The sequence below is a fragment of the Canis lupus genome, chromosome 5 (genome assembly GCF_048164855.1).
Source record: "Canis lupus baileyi chromosome 5, mCanLup2.hap1, whole genome shotgun sequence".
NCBI classification, from domain to species: Eukaryota; Metazoa; Chordata; class Mammalia; order Carnivora; family Canidae; genus Canis; species Canis lupus.
The window spans coordinates 73,810,432-73,831,678 of record NC_132842.1 but is presented as its reverse complement, the minus strand read 5'-3'; the positions used below and the strand labels follow the sequence as shown (position 1 = coordinate 73,831,678).

The 21,247-nt window shown below is 47.4% G+C and overlaps 1 long non-coding RNA gene across 2 annotated transcripts; it reads right to left on the bottom strand.

Annotated features, from left to right (window-relative positions):
• Positions 1–234: 234 nt before the first annotated feature.
• LOC140634107 (uncharacterized) lies at positions 235–6,541 on the bottom strand. 2 transcript variants are annotated; one of them, XR_012031646.1, is made up of 5 exons: positions 6,415–6,541; positions 3,521–3,807; positions 3,360–3,427; positions 1,370–1,492; positions 235–488 (listed from the first exon to the last, which is right to left on the bottom strand). It is a non-coding gene; the product is annotated as an uncharacterized lncRNA (long non-coding RNA). The 2 variants fall into 2 exon arrangements; XR_012031645.1 differs by having other exon boundaries at positions 239–488; positions 3,521–3,596; positions 6,415–6,515.
• Between the last annotated feature and the right edge of the window lie 14,706 nt (positions 6,542–21,247).

The following is a 21,247-nucleotide window of genomic DNA, read 5'->3' as shown; positions in this document are numbered from 1 at the left end:
TTGCTCAGCCCAGACTGGAAGTGGCACTGGGACATTCCTGTTCTTAAAAAGCTGTGGCCACCGGGCATTCCTCCCTCACCCCTCACCCCTCAACCCAACCCGCACCCTTCCACTGCCAGCCCCTCGTCTTCCACCTGGCCTCTTTCATGGCTCTGGCCACCGTGGTGCTCCAGGGGCCTCCGATCAGTGTGGGCAGTTGGGTCTCCCACCCCACCTTCTCCCCCCAACTGGCTACCAGGACTCTCTGCCCGACCAGACCAGTAAGAGGCTTCAGAACAAAGGGGCCCTTTATTTAATGAAGCAGGATTTACTCTCTTGAGAAGGAAGCTGTGGTTATAAATAACAATGGTCCCCTTCTGGACTCTTCCAGGTGCATCGGAAATTCCAATTTCAGAATAAGCTGACAGCCAAGAGAGTCCTCCCCATGTCAGGTCCTGCCTGAACACCCTTAAAGTTCACAGTGAAAGACACAGCCACTTTTCCAGAACCTGGGGAGGTAAGACCAAGATACATTAGAAAAACACTGTCCTTCTAGAGTCTTCTAAAACGTCCTTCAAACTGATGCCTCTGGATGTCTTCATGGGTTCCTCTCCCCTGCTAGCAAGTTCTCTGCCTCTGAGGTTCAAAAGCTTCAAAGATTCCTTTTGGGAGCTGTTGTCAGTGGTTTTGAGAGCTAAAGAGGGGGGGATCCCCTGCCATACTTTTGCATAAGTCCCAGCATCCCCACCGATGTTTCTAGAATCATCTCAGAGCTAGGATAGCTCAGAAGGGAAGCCCAGTGCCCACTCCGGCTCACAAGGAGGCAGAGTCTCACCCTAGCCCCCATGCACCCCCACCCAAACTCCCAGGGATGGACCCAGACTCAGGGACTCTCCTGCCCTGGGCCCTCTGTGCAGGTGTGGGGGTTGTGGGCGTGGCCACAGGCCTGACAGAGGGGAAGGGGGGTGGAGGGAGCTGCAGGGTGCTGATTGCCCTAGGAGGGGGATCAGCTACGAGGGAGGGAGGGGAGCGTAAGGAGGGAGAACTGAAGAGGAGCTGGCTGGGTCACGAGTGGAATGAAGGACCGGTGAGAACTTGTGAGTCCCAGGGTCAGGTGGCCGCAGGGCTTTTAAGAACAGAATGTCTCTTGGGCTACTTTCCACTGTGCGCCGTGTCTTTAGTAAAAGTCACACTATAGCCTGTAGTCACGATTGCTCTGGGAACAGGGGAAAATATTCTCATCCCTTGTCCCTCATTTGGGTCAATTCCACGGTAGAAATAAAGGCAACAGCTGCAAGAAATCAGCGGGAGCAGGACAGTGGCCATGAGAGCATCAGCCCTGAGGACCCACAGAAATCTCCATAGCCAGGGCCACAAGGTTTGCACGCACCTGCCTCAGTCTCCAGGGGCCAAGACCGCAGCCGGATTCGGGTTACACCCTGGGGCCCAGACACTGATCCCTCTCTGTGCCAGGATTCTCCAAGTGTGGTCCGGGGCCAGCAGCACCTGGATGCTGGGGAGAATGCAAACCCCTGACCGCCCCCTCAGGCCTACCTAATCAAGCCTGGGGGATGGGGCCCAGAAATCAGTTTTAACAAACCCTGTGGCTGATTCTGAGGCACCTGGAATCTGAGAAGCACCTGTCAAAGCTGACAGAAGCCCGATTGGTTCAGGTGTTCTATAACCAGGGGTTCCCATTCCTCTCTGCCAGTTAGTCTTTAATGGGCAGGTGTGGGACCCCGTTCTGCTTGATGAGACCGAAGGGGGTTCTGGAGAAACCCCTATCCCTCATAAAACAAGAAAGACATCTGAGGAGAAAGGCTTGCTCTGTCCTTTCACTTTTGGTTGCTGTCAGAGGCCATGTAGCAGAGGGCTTAAAAGTGGGGTCTCCACAGTCAGGCTGTCGGCGTGTGGAGTCCTTGGGTAGAGGGCAAAGAGAAGAAAGGAGAAAATTATAATAGTAAGAGTTGCTGCCATTTAGCAAGGGCTTTCTGTACGCCAGGTGCTGTTCTAAGCACATAGCACATTTCACTTCATAATGGATCAAGGACATAGACTCCGTTGTGCCCATTTTATAGATGAGGAAACAGAGGCACAGAGAGGCTTAAATCACTTGGATTCAAGATTCAGACTCAGGCCATCAGGTCCGGGCATTGGCCTTTTGCTAAGCGCAACAGGAAGCTGTTGAAAGATCATTAGTAGGGTGGCAGCTCTGATTTGCCTTAAAAAAAAAGTCACAAAAACACTTTGCTCATAAAATTCTCCAGGTGGCTGGGGAGGAGCCGGAGGCACTTGGGCGCAGGCTCCAGACTCTTTCCCTTGCCTCTGAGACATCACCCCCCACCGTGAGGAGAGCCAGAGGCTCAGGTGACTGGGACCAGGGTGACTCAGATGCTGCTGGGCTGGGAGGACCACAGATCCCAGTCACCCTCTGGGGAAGAAAACAAACAGCACCACATCGCCATGATACTCATTAAATAGAAGAATGGAAAGATGGTCTTCAGAGAGTGGAATTGTAGGTGATTTTTTTTTCATCTGAATTTTTATACTTTTTACCAGTTGACAATGTATCGCTTCTTCTTCTTTTTTTTTTTTCTTTTAAGATTTTTGTTTGTTTATTCATGAGAGACAGAGAGAGAGGCAGAGACACAGGCAGAGGGAGAAGCAGGCTCCATGCAGGGAACTCGATGTGGGACTCGATCCCGGGTCTCCAGGATCACACCCTGGGCTAAAGGCAGGTGCCAAACCGCTGAGCCACCCAGGTGGCCCTGACAATGTATCACTTCTTATTTAAAAGCCAATTTTAGGGGATCCCTGGGTGGCCCAGCGGTTTAGCGCCGCCTTCAGCCCAGGGTGTGATCCTGGAGACCCAGTCTCTCTGTCTCTCATGAATAAACAAATAAAATCTTTTTTTAAAAAAGCCAATTTTATTATGTATAAAAAAGACGGGATGAGGGGCCAGAACTCAGGCCTTCCCGGCTGGTTTGGCTTCCACTGGTACCAGTTTTAGCTGAAATAGTCATAATGATGGCTGGACCCTGGGAGGCTATTGAGAGCGTGCTGGCCCCTTTCTCAGGGCTTTATGTGACATGTATTAACTCATTTAATCCTCACTAGCTTGGCCAAGGTCACAAAGCAGAGGAGTGTCAGGCTGGAGTCCAGCCGCTCAACTCTGTATTATGCTGGTTTTCTAGAAATTGTTTCCAAGTGTCCTGTGGATGAAAGGCCTGGCCTTCCCTCCCTCCCTCCCTCCACAGTGAAAATGGCCTGCACTCTGTGACGGGCAGGATCACCCGGGTGGGGGTTGCAGAGCTGGGCGAGGCGATGGCCAGGAGTATCCCGCAGTTGGTCGAATCCTTGAGAGCCCACACGGAACTCACTCTTCTGGCAGGGGTCTGTCCACAGAACCAGCAGCCTCGACTCCAGGCTCCTGGAACTTTCATGGTACCTGTGGGTAGGGAGGGGTGGCTATTTGAGGCTGTAGACATCTGAGCATTATGATGAAAAATTTGTGGCTTCGAATCCCAGCTCTGCCACATACCAGGTGTGAGACCTTTGGCAAATACATCTGTGAGTCTCAGTTCTTTCTTCGGTAAAATTAACATCTTGGCGGTTGTCTGCCACAAAAGGCATAATATTAGTAAAGCTCTTAGCGTAGTGCCTGGGACATGGTGAACACTTATTCAGATGATGATGATTTTTCAACAAGCTTTTATTGGGCATCTCTTTGTGTGTCCAGCACTGTGCCCAAAGCAAATTTCTCTGGAGGTGTTGGAGCCCAGCAATTGGGCTTAGCAATTGTCTAGCAGGGTGACAGCTCTGATTTGCCTTAAAAAAAAAAAAAAGTCACAGAAACACTTTGCTCATAAAATTCTCCAGGTGGCTGGGGAGGAGCCGGAGGCAGTTGGGCATAGGCTTCCCAGACTCTTTCCCTGGTCTCTGAGGGACAAATGCCCACAGACAAAATGCTTCAGCAGAAAGAAGAAGCCAGAGCTAGAAACCCCTAGCATGTCCTCAGAGCACAAGATGGGGTTTGAGTGGAACTTTAGTCTTATGGGGCACCCCGGCTGACACCGGGCTTATAGGCATCAGGATGGCACATATACTTTCTTCCTGGGGGGCAGAGGTCTGACTTCTCAAGGTTTGGGAGGCAATGTACCCAGGTCTTGGGAGGGGGGTGTTGTAAATTGTGTCTGGTCTCGACTAAGTACATATGGTTCTCCTACATCCTTTTGCCTGCACAGAAATTGTTCAGAGTCCCTCAGGGAGTCAGCAGGCGAGGCTAATCTCTCAATCCGTGTGGTTTGGTGGTGGCTGCGTGACACACAAGGAAGAGCCGGGTCTCCCTCACAGGATTATTGGAAGAATTAAATTCATGGTTACACGTAAAATGCTTAGAATAGTGACAGGCATTGGGGAAGTAAACAATTGATGTTAGTTGATTTTATCTTTCTCTTCTACCACCTTCTCCTGCTTTGGCTCCTTTGGATGCCTTTTCTGTGCCTTAAATCACCACTTACCAACACTCAAATATCTACATTTTCTCTCCTCCCTTCTAGCACATCTAGCTTATGACCAGTGGAATGTAAGTAGAAGTGGTACTGGCAACTTTCACGAATCACCCTTTAAGTGGAGGGATTGTGCCTTTCTCCTTCCTTCCCTCTTTCCTGCTAGACAAAACATAGGCATGAGGGCTGGAGCTAGAGCAGCCATTTTGGACCATGAGACAATAGCTGAATGTGGAAGATTTTGGAGCAAAAGTCTAGGTCCTGAATGATTGTGGCACCACCATACCAGCCTGGACTACATTTCCAGACATTCACAGGACAGAAGTAAACTTCTGTCTTGTTTAGACCCCTGTTATTTCTTTTTTTATTTTTTTTAAGATTATTAAAATTTTTTTAAAGTAAAATCTACACCCAACGTGGGGCTCGAACTTGCAACCCCAAGGTCAAAAGTCACAGCAGCCAGGTTCCCCAAGACCTCTGTTATTTTGGATAGCCATCGCTCAAAACTGAAATGATTCCAAACTCATACAGGAATAGAACTTGGATTTGGAGCCAAGCTTGCCTGAGGCACTCCACTGGAATAGACGGAAAACTACCTGAATCAGGGTCATGGGGTGAGGAGCTTGGTTAGAAGAGTATTTCAGAGTCCCACTTTAGCTCTGCTGATTTAGACTCTCTTGGGATACCTGGGTGGCTCAGGGGTTGAGTGTTTGCCTTTGGCTCAGGGCGTGATCCTGGAGTCCTGGGATTGGGTTCCCTGCAGGGAGCCTGCTTGTGTCTCTGCCTCTCTCTTTGCATCTCTCATAAATAAATAAAATCTTAAAAAAAAAAAAAGACTCTCTCGAGTTGGGGCCTGGGCAATTCTATTTTAAGCAAGCCTCTCACCCAGAGGGTTCCGGTGTACCCTCACGTGGGAACACAGCCTGTCATTCTCCCTCTTCTCCCAAGCCTTAAGAAAATCAGGGGGCCGTTCTGATCCTTTGGGTGGAACTACAGGCAGGTGGAAGCCAGGGACCCAACACAATGGGCTTCTAGAAGGGGAGGAGGAGGTGGGAGGGGAGGAGTCAAGGGTCCAGCCTTGGGCCTTCAGGTAATCCACATCCATCCCCCAGAAGCAGATGCTGTGTAGGCCTCTCCAGGGAGGCAGCTGTGTCCCCTCAGGTCTTGGATGGTGTGGGGGCCCTGTCGCCTCCCCGGCCCTGCTCTTACCCGGGGCGGTTGCTCCCAAGCCAGAGAGATCTCTGAAGCCCCGAGTGTCTATGGCATGCTGAGCTGCTCTCATGGAGCTGGGGACAAGCCCCGGGAGGCAAATCTCAGCTCAGGAGCTGGGGTTTCAGCGCAAAGCTGTGCCCTCTTCTGCAAGCCACACTTCTCCTTTTGAGAAACAGCTCAGGCCTTTCATAAGCTGTCGGGCCCTGGGGGAGACTGAAAGCCTGACACAGGCACCTGGGGACCGTGTGATGAGAGGCGAGCGCTGAGCGCTGCCGACCTTGCCACAAAGTCAGGTGCGCCCAGCAGCATCTGTCGTCAAGGGGAGGAGGCACGTGGGGAGCTGGGCCGGAATGTCCGGGAGGGGGGCGAGCCGCCGAGCAGGTGCCTGGGTCCCCACAGTCCCTTCTTGGGCTCGCGGCCACCCTCCCTTCCCTTGCCCCGCAGCCGCAGGCCCCGCGACCACTTGCCCAAGGATTGCCCGCTGAGCCCTGGCCACGCCAAGCGCCCCGGGGCCACCTGCAGCAAGGAGGTGAGCGGTGCCCAGCGCCAGCAGGCAGGGCCCTGTCGGGGGCTGGAGGCGCCCCGGGGCAGAGGGACCCTGGGCCGCAGCCACGTCCTCCCCCTTTCCAAAGGCCAGTGTGAGAATGACCTTGGAGGTGATGGAGTGGGGGGAATGAAGGGCTGGGGGGCCCGGGGGCGCCTGTGCCCGCCTCACCCTCTCCCCGCGGGAGGTAGAGTTCGGGCACAGCCCCTCCTTCGGGGACAGGGAGCCATCAGTCCCGGCTTGCTCGTTGCCAGGCAACCCAGGATGAGCCTTCGAGGTCATTTCTCAGACAATTCTGAGCTCTCTCCACAGCCTGTTAACAGATGGTTCTGCAAGCAACCAGCCCCAGCCAGGAATCGATCGCTGTGGCACTGCTGCCCGTTTCCGGCGGCGCCAGTGACAGGAAGCCCTTCCAGAACTCCCAGTACTGCATGTGTTGTCCGGGGGGTGGAAGGGGAAGCGGCCTGAGGTCAGGATCCAGGTCAGCTCCGGTGGCGGCAGGTGGTGTTGCCCGGGGGGGACAGGACCCCGGAAGGAGAGACGTTGGAGGATCGGTGCCAACAAGGCACGATGTGGTTAGACTGTCAGAACGGGCCCAGATGGCGGGAGTGCTTGTCCCAAGTGACTCCTCCACAGAACTCCCCTTGAAAGGAAGCTCTTAATCCCATCTTCCCGTCTCTGTTTTTAGGACTTGGACAGAATTCAAATCTCTCAACCTCAGCTGGGCCCAAGCTTTGATACTTCTAATTGCAAGAGACTCACATTTTAGGACTAGAGATACAGACCCTTTCCTGCCCCATTATTCTGATCATCCGAGATAAAGCTAAGCAACATTCTGACTATTATCCCCTGGGGACAGAACTGGGCTGAGCTGGGTCGTGACTCCTACTCATTTGAGGCAGTTTCAGAGGTGACATCCCAGCATGACTTTCTTGCCTTATTTGAGGCACGAAGAGCTTCAACTTTCTAATAGAAATGTTAAACAGCAAGCCAGCATTTTTTTTTTTCCAGGACAAGGACAAATTCCCGTAAGAATTTTGCAAACATCACATGTTCTCTTTCCCCTTGATGCAATATGTATAATTTATCTTCTGCTATAACTTGCTTAAAGTCACAGTTTGTTAATTCCATCTGCTTCCCAAGAGGGGGACAAACTAAAGCAACGTCCTGAGTTCTGAGTCTCCCACAAGCCACAGTTGGTCAAGAACCCAGGCAATGGAGGGACAGCAATTTGTCCACTTGGCAACAGATCCTTATTTTGGGATCAGGTTTGCTATCCTACCTTCTCTCTGCTCTCTCTGTACTTCCATTCGTAAACTTACCGAATGCCCCTGGTAGGCATAATCTAACACCACTTGTCTCCCACTAAGAAGTTCATGTTTCTGTGAACACCGAAGACATGCACCAATAGGCCAGTGCCCAAGGGAGTCAGTGGGCTTTCCTTGAGCCCATCGCCCGGGACTAGGTGGCCCTGAAGCATGGTGGAAGGCCCTATGGTGTGCTACGTTATGATATGAGCTGAGAGACGGCACCTCATGGGGCCCGCCGGTCTGCAGGTTGTGGAGTGTGTGCTGAGCTAGTCACAACGCATGCTAGCTCTCCTGGGAGTCAAATACGTGGGGCTGGGACCCAGATGGGGGACATTGGAGTAGTTCATACTTAGTGCACAGGTGGAGAACTGGGTCTATCAAGAGATGCAAAGTAGGGGCACCTGGGTGGTTCAGTCAGTTAAGCGACAGGCTCTTGGTTACGGCTCAGGTCATGATCTCAGGGTCCTGGGATCAGTGGTGGGTAGTGCCTCGGGCTCTGAGCTCAGCGGGAGTCTGCTTGGGGATTTCTCTCTCCCTCTCCCTCTCCTCTCCCTGCTCGTGCACACACTCTCCAATAAATAAATCTTTAAAAAGAGAGAAAGAGAGAGATGCAAAAGTGATTCCTCTGAAGTGGAAGCTGAGACCATCACCGGCCATTGAGAAAAGGATCATAAAGTGGGTTTTGGTGTTGGCTAGGGGGTTGACCTTGACTATGAAAAGGGGATGAGCCCACTATTAAACAGAGGTAGGGAGGGATCTGGAGAGAACCTAAGGTGGAGTGGGACCATCTGGGGTCCTACCTTCCTTCAGACCCAGTGGTGAAGTAAGTGGAGGATTTTCATCCTACTTGAGTGAGTCATGAATGGATCTTCTGGCTGCTGTGCTATGGGCAAAAGGAACATGAATTAGGTAGAGCCAGGATGGAACACTGCCCTCAGAGGACCAACAGGACTCAGAAGCCTGTTGGTGGGTCCTGTGGAGGGTGGTAAGGGCTGGATTGGGACCATCAGAGGTAGCCTTGCCAGACCGGCCCAGCCCCTCCTAGCGTAACCTGTGACCTGAAGTCCTTCCAGCCTCTACTTCCTCTCTCTTCAGTCCCTGGTGCCAGCTCTCTTCCTGGAGGGAAGGACAGGGACCCCTGGCTCTAGAGAATAGTTTCGTCTGGGTTTCTCCCTCCGCACAACATTTTTTGGAAGTGGTTCATAGTGGTATATCCAACTTTGGGTCTGGTGTGATTTGTATATAAACTTAAGTTGCTAAGCCTGTCATAATTGTTACAAAGCAATAGATTACTAGCTATGGAACTTTCAGATATTGTTTTTTGGATTCAGTTTTGGAAAGTTTTCTGGAAATTCCTAGAAGTTAGTTCATATTGCCTAAATTTTCAAATATATTGGCTTAAAGTTGGTCATAATATCTTTTTTCTGTTTAAAAATTTGATTGTAAAACTCATGTACAGAAAGGTGCACAAAATCGAAATGCATGGTATAACATATAGTTATAAAGCAAACATCCATGTAATCACCACCCAAGTCAAGAAATTGAATATTGCCAGCACCACTAGCATCCACATGCACTTCTTTTTAATCACACCCCCCTACATTCCCCTTAGGGGTAATCATTCTTGCATTTTTATGGTAATCTCCGTCTAGGGTTATAATTTTATTGTTCTTTATAGTTTATCCATCCATATGTGATGCTGTTTGGATTTTTTTCTTTTTTTGATCTTTGTATAGATGGAATAATTCCCTGCATTTCTTTTGTGTTTTGCTTCTTTTGTTCAGCATTGGATTTATAACATTAATCTATGTTGTTGTGAGATTGTGGTTTATTTTCATTGCTATTTAGTATTCCATGGTGGGATCATAAGAAAATTTATTTATCCACTTTACTATTGATAGGCATTCTGATTGTTTTCAGTTTTGGGGCTACATAAATAATTTTTCTCTGAACATTTTTGTGCTTGTGTCCTGGGACATAGCACATGCACTTCTTAGGGCATTTTTCCAGTAGCAGTGTTGCTGGGTCACAGGGTATGAATATTTATACCACTGTACTGGAAAATGCCGAACTTTCCCCAAAGTAGTGAGGCTAATACTCACCAACTGTCTGAGAGTTCCTTTTGTACCACATCCTTGTCACTCTTGGTCTTGCCAGGCTTTTGAATTTTACCCAACAGACTTGTATATAATGATATTTCATTACAGTTTTTGCACTTCCATGATTTTTGTATGGATTTAAGGACTTTTCCACATATTTATTGGCCATTTGGATTTTCCTTTTTTTGTGTGAAGTGTGTATTGAATTTCTTTGCCCATTTTTCTATTGAGTGTTTTTCTGGTTGATTTCTGGAGTTCTCTATATATTCCAGATAGGACTCCATTAGCTGTTATATATGTTCAAGTATTACTCCACTGCATGGCTTGTCTTTTTATTCTCTCTTTTTAAAAATATTTTATTTGGGGATCCCTGGGTGGCTCAGTGGTTTAGCGCCTGCCTTCAGCCCAGGGCATGATCCTGGGGTCCCGGGGATCGAGTCCCGCATCAGGCTTCCTGCATGGAGCCTGCTTCTCCCTCTGCCTGTGTCTCTGTCTCTCTCTCTCTCTCTGTGTGTGTGTGTCTATCATAATAAATAAATAAATAAATAAATAAATAAATAAATAAATAAATAAAATCTTTAAAAAAATAAAAAGATTTTATTTATTTATTCAATGAGAGATACAGAGAGAGGCAGAGACATCGGCAGAGGGAGAAGCAGGCTCCTGTGAGGAGATTGATATGGGACTCATCCCAGGACCCCAGGATCACAACCTGACCAAAGGCATATGCTCAACTACTGAGCCACCCAGGTGCTCCCTCCTGGCTTTTTATTCTCTTTATAGAGTTTCTCAATTTTTATATAATTAAAGGTATCTCTCTCTTCCTTTATGGTCACTCGCAGTAGCTTGTTCCCTTGTGTGGTTAACCGTTCACATTTAAAAAAAAGGATTTTATTTATTTATTTGGGGGGGGGGAGACAGAGAGTGAGCAGGAGATGGGAGGGGGATAGGGAGAGGGAGAAGCAGATTCCCTGCTGAGCAGGAAGCCTGATGGGGCAGTGGTGAGGTGGGGGGTGTTCAATCCCAGGACCCCGAGATCATGACCTGAGCCGAAGTCAGATGCTTAACTGACAGCCACCCAGGCACCCCCACAGTTCACATTTTTAAAAACATAATTTGAGCCAAAAATAAAAAAATAAAAAATAAAATAAAAAATAACATAATTTGTTAAAATTCTTGAGGCTTTGGATGATGGCGCATTCCTTCAGAGGGCATTTGTATCTGCTTCTAGCAGGTGCCAGGGGCATTGGAAGCCCAGGATCACTTTAAACTAAATTTACAGTCAGAATATTTGTAGACCACAGTAGGTGATGTGAATTTGGCATGCAGTTCTGCATGGACAGCTTTAGGATGCAACTTCTCTGGATGGGCTTTTTCTCTCTTGCTCTTTGTGACATGGTGGCAATTTCCTTGCAGTCCCCTGGGGGTATAGGAGTAGTTTCTTCTGGTTCTCTCTGGCACGGAGATTGTGACCCTTTGGGGTCTAAGATTCTCATTCTTGGTTAGGTCCTGGTTTTTGTGAGACCAAATAAGCCCAAAGTCCCTATGTATCTGGCTGGCAAATGACCTCCAGAGCTTGGCTCACATCTCTCACTTCCCTTAGATTTTGCCTGGTTATTCATTATAAGCTTGTCAGCTCTTTTCAGGAAGATGTTTTTAGGAAGATGCTTGCCAGAAATTTCACTTACAAAGACTTACGTACTAAAATGTTAAGTTGGTAAGCTAATTATAGTACATACAAATTAGGTATAATAGGTAATGTTCAAATGGGGGAATTATTAAATTATAATTTTACATATGACAATTACCATGCTTGTTTTCTAAAATACCCGCTGTGGCAGACTGCTGGATGTCCTGGAAACCCATTCTCTCCTTCCTTGGCATTTAGTTCAGTTACCTAGCTGCCCAGGTAGCAGCTGCATTTCTCCAGCTCCCTTGTGGCTGGGTAGAAGGCTTTATCATGGGCTACTGTCAATGGATGTGAACAGAAATGATGTGTGGCGTCTCTGAACACACCTTAAAATTTCAGCTGTATTCTCATTCACGTCTGTTTTCCTCCCGCGGGGCTGAACACAGACGCTGCTTTGACGATGAAGATAAAGACAACACCATGGGGGATGTCAGAGCAACAAGATGGAAGGGACCTGGTCACTGAACAACCCCCACAATCTGGACCACTTATCTCAGGATTGAAAAAAAAATCCCATTAAGTCTGCGTACTGGGGGCTTTCTTATAGCAGGTTAGCCCTTTCCTTAACATACACCCACTTCATCTGCTTGTGCCACATGGAGGTGTCCAGGCCATGAACCTCCATTTCCACCAACTTCAAGATTTACTTCTCTTTCGATCTCTTCTAGATTCTATGGGTTTTTTTTTTTTGTTGTTGTTACAATCGTGTCCCTGCAAATATAAACTCCTTAACCTCTCTTTTGCTTCACCTTGCTTACTTGGCAAAACCATCCTGGTACCTGTGCTCAAGTATCTGAAGATCACTGAAAAAATCACACAAGTAGGCTGACCGGTTTCCTGTTCTCAAACATCCAATGGAATCAACATGGAAAATTCTACTGTTTTCCTAATAAGAATGATTTCCTTCTTCTCCACTCTCTCAAGATGATTATTGCATTCCTTTCCCTCATTCCTCAGATTCCCTACCTCCTCTCCCTGATATAGTCTCATTTGGCGACCTTGCCTCACTCCTTACTCAGACAATTAAAGCCCTCTCTCACCCTGACATGGTTTCATCTTCGCCTAAGTCTGCAACCCCAACTACTTGTGCACGCTCTGGACAAGCTGCACCAGGGTGTTTGAATCTTTACCCCTTTTTACTTTCTCAAAGTGTTTCCTTCCCTACTGGGTCATTTCCCAACAGCTTAGGACCATCTCTAATATACTCCCATCTTCCCCAATGAAACAAAACAAACCTCGGTATTGGTCTTCTGTTCCACCTAACACACATCCACGAACTCAGCGGCTTAGAAGAGCAGATTGCACCACAGTTTCTGTGGGTCAGAAGTCCAGCATGTTTTCGCTGGGCTTTCTGCCCAGGGTCTCACCAGGCTGAAAACAAAGTGTTGGGCAAGGCCGTGACCTCTCCTGAGGCTCGGGCTCCTCTTCCAGGCTCACTGGTTGGTGGTAAAATTCAGCTCCTTAGAGTCGTAGGGCTGAGATGGCCACTTTCTTCTGTCAACTGGGAGCCATTCTCAGCTCCTAGAGGCCAGCAGCTATTCTCTGCCATGGGGCCTTCTTCACGACATGGCAGTTGGCTTCTTCAAGGCCAGGAGTGGAATCTTCTTTTAAGGGCTCACCTGATTAAGTCAGGCCCACCCAGGTAATCTACCTAATGATTAACTCCCAAGTCAACCAATTGGAGACTTTAATTATAACTGCAGAATCCTTCACCTTTGCCATATAATGTAACCTAATCACAGGTGTGATGGCCTATGATAGTTTCTGCCCACACTCAAGGGGAGAGAATTATACAAGGCATGAACACCAGGAGGCAGGAATCTTGGGGGCCTTCTTAGACTTCTTCCTATCACAGCATCTCTTGACTCTACCTCCTGCAGTCATTGCCTCAATCCCCTCTCCCTAACACAGCAAACTTAAAAGTGCAGTCTAGACTTGATGTGTCCCATCCACTCCCCAACCCACTCTAATCCATTTATTGAGATATCCTTGTCAAGTTACTGGTGTCCATCTTGCCAAATCCAATAGGCACTTTTCTTTTGAATTTTTTCTTTTACTTTTTTTTATTATGGAAAATTTCAAACATAAGAAAAATAGCACAATACAATGAATGTCCATGAACTCAAGCGCTCAGCTCCAAGAGATACCAGTGGGTGGCTAATGTTCCATCTCAGCCCTACCACTTCTCTCTTCACTATTCTTCTGATTATTTTAAAGCAAATCCAAATTATTTATATCATTAATAAATAAATCAGTACCTCAGGATGGATTTCTGAGATAATGACTTTTTAAAAAAGATTTCATTTTTAAGTTATCTCTACACCTGATGTGGGTCATGTACTCACAACCTCGAGATCAAGGCTTGCATGCTCCATGGACTGACCTAGCTGGGTGCCCCTAAGACAATGACTTTAATTTTATTTATTCATTTATTATTTATTTAATTTTTTTTGAGAGAGAAAGTGGGGAGGGGCAGAGGTAGAGGGAGAGGGAGAGAATCCCACCCAGGCTCCAAGCCCCGTGTGGAGCCCCACACGGGGCTCAATCTCATGATCCTTGGATCACCACCCTGAGATCACGACCTGAGCCAAAATCAAGAGTCAGAGGCGTAACCAACTGAGCCACCCAGGCGCCTCAACAATGCCTTTTAAAATATGAGCACATAGCATTGTCAAGAAGAAAATAACAATTCCTTAATGTTACCTAATACCAGTCCTCACATTTCCCTGATCGCTCCATAAATCTCTTTTGTAGTGAGTTAGTTTGAGCCAAGATCAAAACGAGAGCTATTCATTGTATTTGGTTGATAAAGTCCTTACATTTCATTTAAGCTACAGTAATCCTCTTCTTACTTTTTGAGGTTTTGGTCTTGCCGCTTACTTTTCAAAGCAACGTGGTCACTGTTCCAGAAATCTCCCCTCTCTGGATCTGGCTGCTTGAATCCCAGTGGTGATGTATCACAGGTTCCTCTGCCCGATGAGCACTTTTCTATTATCATCAGACCCATCCTCCTAGCTGCATTCAACGCTACTGGCCATTTTCTCCTCCTTGAGATACTCTCCTTTTGCTAACACAGCTCCTGACCCTTCTTCCAAGTCTCTGGCCAATCCTCTTTGGTGTTGCACAGTTTGCTCCTCTTCTACCCACACTTGAAACACTAGTGGTTCCTCAGGCCCCTGGCTGGACCCTTGGCTTTTATGTTTACCTGCTTTCCCTAGTTCTGTGGCTTTTAGTGTCATGAAGACACTGTAAGACTCACACCATTTTCTCTCTGGCCCAGTCCTCTCCTGAGCTCCAGATCACTTCTGTGAAGACTTACTTGATGGGTCTGCTCAGCTCTCCCACCAGCATCTCCAACTCAACCCATGCTAAAGGAACTCTGGATTTCTGGCTTCCCAGACCGGTTCTCCCTCTGAGTGAACAGCTGCACCCCACCCAGCCACTGGAGCCTGGATGCTGGAGTCTTCCTTGATTCCTGCCTCTCTCGCTTCTTCTATGCAACCCATCAGGGTCTGTCATTATACCTCTCAATTACACACGCCTACGCCAGCCTTGTCTGCAACCCAGTCCCAGCCATTGTCACCTTGATCTGGGACACTGATCTGGTCTCCTTACTTTCTCCTTCCATTCCAGACCTTCTTCAATCAGTTCTTCACATGGCGCAAAGTCATGCTTTCGAAACATACATCAGATAATGTAGCTCTGCTGACTGAACCACGGGAATATGTCTCCAGTGCACTTGAAATGGAATTCCTGCCTGCACTCCTGTGCTTCTGTGCTTCTCCAGCCACAAAAAGCCTCTTGGGTCATAGTCCTGTCCATCTCTCTGACCGAATATTCTCCTTACTATGCATCATAGCTGGTGCCTTCTTTCCCTTTAGCTGCAGTCAACACAGTACCTCCTCGGAGAGGCCTTCAGGGTCCCCCGAATCTGAAAGGGCTCCCTCCTATTATTCTCTTGGTCTCCTTCAGTGCACTGAGCATAAATATAGTGACGTGTGTCCGTGTTTATTAGCTGTATGCTCCACTGGACCACAGTCTGTTTCACCTTTGCATGAATGGTGAGCTTGTGGAGAATGGGCCCCTATTCCAGCTGCACGACTGGGCTGACAGCTAACCAGCCAGGCTCCCAGAGCCCTCCCAAGCAGCGGCAGAACACTGGGTGCTGTGAGGATTAATTATGCAGGATGTGAACTGCAGGGCCCGTGGCTAGATTTTTAAATATCACTTTTAAAACATGGGCATAAAATTCATCCATAGTAATATGCACACATTCTAAGTGACAACACTCTGATCAAGATAAGGAATATTTCTCTCACCCCAGAAATGCCCCCTTGCTCCCTTTCAGTCAACCCCCAGACTCACAGCAACCACTGTTGGTAGCTGGATTTTCTTTTTTTAAGAATAAAGAGAATATTTTTAGTAATCTCAACACCCAATGTGGAGCTTGAACTCACAACCCTGAGATCAAGGGTCACACACTTCACCGTTTGAGCCAGCCAGGCCACCATGGTAACTGGATTTTCACATGCTGTCCAGGCAAGGTCAGCGGAGAGTTCTAAAATATTCCAGCCAGTCCCCATATCTTGACAACACTGTTTTCACCAGTGAGATCCATTTCTAATAACAGTGTGCTCGCTGGCCCAGCCTCTGGGGTTGATGGGAAATAAAAGAAGCTGAAACCCTGTGGTGGCCAGGATGAGAGAATTGCCCTGCTGGCTAAATGGGGCCGATAACCTCCACCCTCACCTCTCCCGGGGTTGATTCCGTCAGAGTAGCTGTCCACTCCTAGAGCTGAACTAACACCTAGCTAACATCACACCGTTGGTGCTCAAATTCAGATGCTACAGCAGAGTAGAACCAGGGGAACAGGCTGGGCAAAAGGGATAGAGTCTGGTTGATGTCCTGTGGGCCACAAGGCCCAGTCCAGCAGACATAGACCACATTCGAACAGTCTTCTCTGACCACCTGACACCTCATTTGAGAGCCGCCTCTGACCCCCGCTTCCCCCTTTCCCAACGTAGGGTCATATCAGGGGCTTCTCTGAGACATGAAAAGAGAAACAGCCCCAAAAATGCATGGCCAAGGCTGCCCGTTTCTCTCGGAAGCCCCCAGGTTTTCCACCTTCCCGGAGTCCAGGGATTCCTGCTCCTGGGTTCGGTTCTTGTGGTCATCCTTCCTGAAGTCTCTCTCTGGGACACCCCGGGAACTAAGATGAGGTGAGGGGGAGGTCTCAACTCTCCACAAGTGCCCCCCTCTAATGTCCATCCTTCTCCTGAGCACACGGTGCAGCATGTAGTAGGTCCTCAAAAAATATTCCTTGATGGAAAATTGCTTGCCTGGCTCTCACCTGATCCTTTCATTGAGCTTATGATGTGGGTAGAAATTAGGAAGACTGTCACAGATGAGGAAACGAAGCTGAGGGTGGGTGTCCGCCCCACCAGCCTGCTGGTGCTTCCAGGACAGGGGTGCTGGTGCTTCCCTCTTATCACCCCACAAACACACGCACGTACGCCTGCACACTCTGGGCCTACCTGCTGAATTGCATGGTGGCAGCTAAGACTTGGTATCTTTGTAAAATGGGGCATCGTGTCACATGTTCTCCATCTGTCAGTACAGGCTCACTCTTCACCTTTCTTCATTCTGCACTGATCAGTGGAGGCCGACCTTCCCCAAGGCTGCAGCTTTCACCAGGTTCTGGAATCTTCCCTAGTTCCCTCGGGTGGTAAAAGCTTCTTGCTGCTGCTAGCCCTGACTGCTTCACCAGCCTTTCTTGGTTCCTTTAACTCTGCCCACCACTTTGTAAAAGTCCCTTCCTCAAACCCTTTTCAATTACCCTTTAAATATGCCATCTGTTTCGATCCAGGGCCCCGATGGCTACGAGAATTGATATCAGAATAGCCCTGGGAAATAGATCCTTGGATGCGATGCTGACATCTGAAATTGGGCTGCCCACACATCTTGGTTAGTGCTCGAACAGCCTCCTTGACAGGGGGTAATGGACAATGGTAATTGAGGCATGTGGCGGCATCATAGCCACTGACTTCAGGGCCAGTGGTGGCAAGAGATGGACGGGGAAGATGTTGGGAGATCAAGTATCTCTGGCACTTAGTCACCATGGTGACAGTAGTGATTACAGACTGGAGTGGCCTTCTGACTCTACATCTGATTGCCCTAGGAAACATACACAAAGAAAAAAACAGATTGAAAACCTTAATCTGGGCTACGCTAGGGAAAAAGTTTCTCAGTATTTGCCTGGAGGCAATGAGAGGCGATGGGGTGCATTCTGAGGAAAATCAGCATCCCTCGTGAGGCAACTTTCCAAGTGAAGTCACTGAATGACTTTTATGCCAGGAAAGGCTGGTTTCCTCAGAACGAAGGCAGGGCATTCCGCCCTCACCAACAGGGAAGATTCAGGGTATGTTGGGGGTTCAAAATTCTACCCAAATATCCCATCCCATGCCTGAGGGTCCTATTCCTTCTGAACCAGTGCTCTTCCCTCAGCATAAGATACTTGGTGGGGTTGCCATCTCACTGGCTCTGCAACCCTGGGGTTTTGACAGGGCCTGGGCTTGGTTCTCTGCTACATCTGTGCTGTCACTTCCAGAGAGCAGAGATTCCTTCAGAATCACCCTGGAGGCTTTCTGAATTTCCTCTCTTGCATTAAGTCATGAGTTCAAGGCTTTCAATCTGTTCTTAGCCCCATAGGATCCAAGGGCCCATAGACCCTGTGTCTGTAAATTAATTGGAAGAGTCCTCCCACTAATTTCCTGACTGGGAAGTGTGGAGGTGCCAAAAGGAGGTGTGGAAAAGCCAAATGGAAGCCCCTGAAGAGCGACGTCACCACCATTAAAGTAGCCAGCAATGCTGTTTTCCTAAGGGAATTTGAGAAATTAGTAACACCATTAAAGATCTAAAATATGCAGAGACTGTCATTCCTATCAAGACTGTTTACCTCATCTCGCTGGTGCAAAAACCAGCTGGGTCTGGGGAATGACTACAGATTAGGTATGATGCCAATTGCTGTGGTTCTACACATGAGATCTTTACTGGAACAAATCAACACATCTCCTGGTCTGGTGTACACCTTTGACCCCAAATGCTTTCTTTTCTATTCCACTAAATAAAGGTAGTCAGAAGTCATCTGCCTTTGTATAGCAGAGACAGCAGCACATTTTTCTCTCCACCACCCCAGAGCTTTGTCTATTTTGCGGATAATATAGTCTGAAGTGACAAGAATCATCTTGATATAGTTCAGAACACTATGCTGGCTCATTATATTAGTTAGATTTTGGTAACTGGGCCTAGTGAGCAGGAAATTGGGAGCACTTTAGATTCTTGGTAGAACATATATATGCCAAGGGAAGGGAGATAAATCTCACAAAAATTCAGAGGCACGTCATGTCAGTGAACTTTCTAGGATATCAGGTGATCTGGGGCATATCAGGATATCTACTGTAAAACAAGACAAGTCACTGGATCTTATACTGCCCACTGCAAAGAAAGGGGCAAAATGTTTCATGGGACTCTGGATTTTCGAGGCAACATATATTCCATTTGGCTGTGCTGTTCTACCCATTTACTGAAAAACTGTAAGACTGCCAACTTTCGAGTAAGGCTTGTATAGGTGCTGTATAGATGCTGCATAGACAAGCTCCAACAGGAAAGTTGCAAGACTGTTACAGACCTTTAGGGTTTTGGATTAATTTGTGTTCACTTCTGCCAATAACCAGTCTCCACTTAAAAACAGCTCCTGGCTCACAACTGGACATGGTGGAGGCTGAATGCCTGACTGTGGACACCAAGTGACTCATGCCACCAGAAATGGATATTATCTGATCTAGCTAATCAAAACACTGGACATGCATGGTAGCATTGTATTATTAGATGGTATATATGAGATCAGGTCTGAGCAAGTCCAGAAGGCACAGGGAAACTGCATGAGCAAGTGGCTCAAATTCCCATGATAACTCCTCTTATGGCTTCACTGCTTCTCCCTCAGGTTGGGGAAGCTGCTATGACCAGTTTGCATGGAGGAAAAAACAGAGACATGATTTCCAAATGAGTCTGCTTGGTATGTAAGCACCAGCCACAAGTGGATAACTGCTGCATTAAAGCAACACTCAGGGTGTCTCTAAAAGACAGCGATGAAGGGATAACCTCTCAGAGTATCAGGGTAGAATTTCTGGTTCTATCGACTGTCCATTCTGCACGGAAGATGGCCTGAGGTGCAGACCTACACTGATTCATGAGCAGTGGCGAAGAAGTTTGCTGACTGGTCAGAAACCTGAAAATGACAAGGTTGGGAGATTGGTGGTGAGGTCTAAGGGAGAAATATATGGATGGACTTCTTGAAATGGGCACAGGTGGGGAAGCTATTTCTAACCCACACAAATGCCTTGAGAGAGCATCCATTACGAAGACAGCTGCCAATAATCAAGTGGATGAGACACATTCTGTAGATGCCAACTTCTTTTCCCAGCTACCTGGGTTCTTACTCAATGGGCCCACATACAAAGTGGCCATGGTGGCAGGGATGGGGGCTATAGTTAAGCATAATAACCTCCCAAAGATGTCCTAATTCTTGGGATCGGTGAAAGTATTTTATATGGCAAAGGTGAATTTAGGTAGTAGAATTAAGGTTGCTAATCAGTTAACTGTTAAACTAGGGAAGAGTATCCTGCATTATCTGGATGGGTCCAATGTAATCACAAGGGTCTTTGAATGTGGAAGCAGGAGGTAGTCTGTGTCAGGGTGGTGTGGGAAAGGACTGGCCATGGACAGGCTTGAAGATGGAAGGACATGTGCTAAGGAATGCAGGCAGCCTCCAGAAGCAAGAAAAATAGATTCTCCTCTAGGGACTTCAGAAAGGAATGCAATCTTGCTGACATCGTGGTTTTAGCCCAGTAAGACTTATGTCAAGCTTCTGACCTCCAGAACATAAGATAATAAATTTGTGCCCGAAGCTGCTAAATTTGTGGTAATTTATTATAGCAGCCATAGAAAACTAATACACACAGGCTCAACACCTTTCCCTCACGTAATCTGATGGGCAGTACCGCTGCTGAGCACCCTGGCTTCCAGCAGCAACCACCAAGCTGAGTTTCCTACGTGGCACCATTCCCCAGGGCAATGGTTCTCAAAGCGTAAATTAGGAACTCGTGGGGGTTCTTCAAAATTCTTTCAGGACTTCTTTCCTATTAATACTAAAGCATTCTTTGCCTATTTCATTGTCATTCTTTCACGAGTTTATAGTGGAATTTTCCAGAGGGCTCACATATGTACAACAGACTAAATGCTGAAGCAGATTTGACAATCTGTCTTGTATTAAGCCAAATCTCTTTAAGAAGTTTGCAAAAATGTTAAGTAATGCTGCTCTCACAGTTTTCGTTGTGAAAGTTAATTTTCATGCAAAACTTTATATTTGTATTAACATGTAATAGATTTATTTTAAATGAATATTTTAAAGTTTAATTTCTAGTCCAGCAAAATAAATATAAGCCCCACAAAAACCTTTATAATTTTAGAGTATAATATTTCAGTAATTTTTAAGAATGTAAAGGATTTCTGAGACCAGAACTTTGAGAACCTCTGTTCTAAGGGGACCATCTAGCTATCCATTGGCAGGTTGATTACACGAACTCCTTCTTTTATGAAGGGAACAGTTACTTATTAGCTCATGGTAATAAATATTTATTTCTGATATGAACTTCCCTTCCCTGCCTGCAAGGCTTCAGCCAGGACCATCATCTCTGGACTCTCTAGAAGGCCTTATTCATCACTCTGCTACCTCACATGTTGCCTAACTTCATTTTATGGTGAGAGGCATAAAGCAACGGTCTTAATGCACTGGACTTACAATGTGCCCTGTCACTAAGAAACAGTTGAGTGTATAGGATAGTGTT